A 2,500-nucleotide genomic window follows, 5' to 3' on the forward strand; every position below is an offset into this window, starting at 1 on the left:
CATTATTGTGTTCCTATCCGTAAATATTATAAAAAAACAAACAAACAAACAAACAAACAAACAAACAAAAAAAGAATAAAAAAGAAAAATTATTTTCTTTTTTTTCTTTTCATTCATTTATTTGAATGTTTTTCTTTTTTTTCTTTTTTTTTTTACTCCTTGTATTGTAGTATAATGAAAATTATATCGCATACATTGTATTTGAACGCAACAAACCTTTAAACATATATAGTTGTACTTATTATTTATAAAAATAATATAAATGATAAGTTAATTTGTTCTCATTAACGTGTAATTCCTTAAAAATATATAGAAATTAAATAAAATGTAATAAAAAAGGAATTACTGTTTTTGTTGGACTAAGACATGCGCAACTTGTAAATGTTTGGGTTGAAAATTACAATTTATTGAAAGATGTTTTAAAATAATTTATATATTATATACGAAAACGAAATGTTATTCTTTCAATAAATTAAAAACTCTTGACGTTAAATTAAAATAAACAAAAAATTATCACTCTAAGCGGTGGATCACTCGGCTCATGGGTCGATGAAGAACGCAGCTAACTGTGCGTCATCGTGTGAACTGCAGGACACATGAACATCGACATTTTGAACGCATATTGCAGTCCATGCTGTTATGTACTTTAATTAATTTTAAAGTGCTGCTTGGACTACATATGGTTGAGGGTTGTAAGACTATGCTAAATTAGTTGCTTATTCTTTTAGTCAATTAAAAGAATTTAAGCACATGGTATATTACTGGATTGTATTTTTCAATCCATAATATTAATAGCATAAAAAGAAATATAGAAAATATATTCTTGAACACCTCATATTTGAACGAAATTTTATAATAAATAAGAATCTTAGTATTCCCAAAAACAATAAAATTTCAATATTATTATTTCAAATAATATATACATTTAGAGGAACGTCTAGCATAAAATATTATTTTATTCTAGGATTGCCTTAAATGTAAAAAACCAAGAAAATAATATTGTTGTTATAATGAAGTAAGTAGTACGGGATGAAAAGATTGAATATTTATTATTAAGAAAATTATATTGGTGTTAAGAAATAATTATGTATGTTTCTTTAAAATAGCAAAAAGCTAAAATATAAAATAAATATAAATATTTTTATACAACCTCAACTCATATGGGACTACCCCCTGAATTTAAGCATATTAATGAGGGGAGGAAAAGAAACTAACAAGGATTTTCTTAGTAGCGGCGAGCGAAAAGAAAATAGTTCAGCACTAAGTCACTTTGTCTATATGGCAAATGTGAGATGCAGTGTATGGAATATCTTAATATCTAGTATGAGAAATTAACGATTTAAGTCCTTCTTAAATGAGGCCATTTACCCATAGAGGGTGCCAGGCCCGTATAACGTTAATGATTACTAGAAAGATATTTCCAAAGAGTCGTGTTGCTTGATAGTGCAGCACTAAGTGGGTGGTAAACTCCATCTAAAACTAAATATAACCATGAGACCGATAGTAAACAAGTACCGTGAGGGAAAGTTGAAAAGAACTCTGAATAGAGAGTTAAATAGTACGTGAAACTGCTTAGAGGTTAAGCCCGATGAACCTGAATATCCATTATGAAAAATTCATCATTATAACTGTGATATTTATAATATTATAGTAATAGTGTGCATTTTTTTCATATAAGGACATTGTAATCTATTAACATAATAAAATATTTATCAAAAGATCATTGGTGTTAAGTTTATTCAAATTAATTTGCTTTTAGCTTATTAACATAGAATAAATACTGATGATTTGATAAAGTGTTGATAGATTTTACATATATAATGCTTAAATTCTTTTGAATTTTACAATAATATTATTATCATTGATTTTAATATTAATTGTATGCATTTATATGATTAACAATGCGAAAGATTCAGGATACCTTCGGGACCCGTCTTGAAACACGGACCAAGGAGTCTAACATATGTGCAAGTCATTGGGTTATATTAAACCTAATGGCGAAATTAACTTAACTTTTATATAATGGGATTAATTTTTAGTGAAATATTTTACTATTAATTCAATCCCGGGGCGTTCCATATAGTTATGTATAATGATAATTTATTATTATTTATACCTCTAACTGGAGCGTACCTTGAGCATATATGCTGTGACCCGAAAGATGGTGAACTATACTTGATCAGGTTGAAGTCAGGGGAAACCCTGATGGAAGACCGAAACAGTTCTGACGTGCAAATCGATTGTCAGAATTGAGTATAGGGGCGAAAGACCAATCGAACCATCTAGTAGCTGGTTCCCTCCGAAGTTTCCCTCAGGATAGCTGGTGCATTTAAATATTATGTAAAATAATCTTATCTGGTAAAGCGAATGATTAGAGGCCTTAGGGTCGAAACGACCTTAACCTATTCTCAAACTTTAAATGGGTAAGAACCTCACCTTTCTTGATATGAAGGTTGAGGTTATGATATAATGTGCCCAGTGGGCCACTTTTGGTAAGCAG

General features: G+C 29.2%; 3 non-coding genes across 3 annotated transcripts in view; all 3 read left to right on the forward strand.

Annotated features, from left to right (window-relative positions):
• Window positions 1-5, forward strand: part of LOC128923853 (small subunit ribosomal RNA) — a 1,990-nt gene extending 1,985 nt beyond the window's left edge. Inside the window, exon 1 of the ribosomal RNA XR_008472575.1 lies at window positions 1-5. This exon is cut by the window's left edge and continues 1,985 nt beyond it. This is a non-coding gene — a ribosomal RNA (small subunit ribosomal RNA).
• A 509-nt stretch (window positions 6-514) lies between these two features.
• LOC128923864 (5.8S ribosomal RNA) lies at window positions 515-693 on the forward strand. The gene has a single exon (XR_008472586.1). It is a non-coding gene; the product is annotated as a 5.8S ribosomal RNA (ribosomal RNA).
• A 453-nt stretch (window positions 694-1,146) lies between these two features.
• Window positions 1,147-2,500, forward strand: part of LOC128923859 (large subunit ribosomal RNA) — a 3,984-nt gene continuing 2,630 nt past the window's right edge. The window contains exon 1 of the ribosomal RNA XR_008472582.1: window positions 1,147-2,500. This exon is cut by the window's right edge and continues 2,630 nt beyond it. This is a non-coding gene — a ribosomal RNA (large subunit ribosomal RNA).

This window comes from Zeugodacus cucurbitae, unplaced genomic scaffold, assembly GCF_028554725.1.
Source record: "Zeugodacus cucurbitae isolate PBARC_wt_2022May unplaced genomic scaffold, idZeuCucr1.2 ctg00000068.1, whole genome shotgun sequence".
NCBI lineage: Eukaryota > Metazoa > Arthropoda > Insecta > Diptera > Tephritidae > Zeugodacus > Zeugodacus cucurbitae.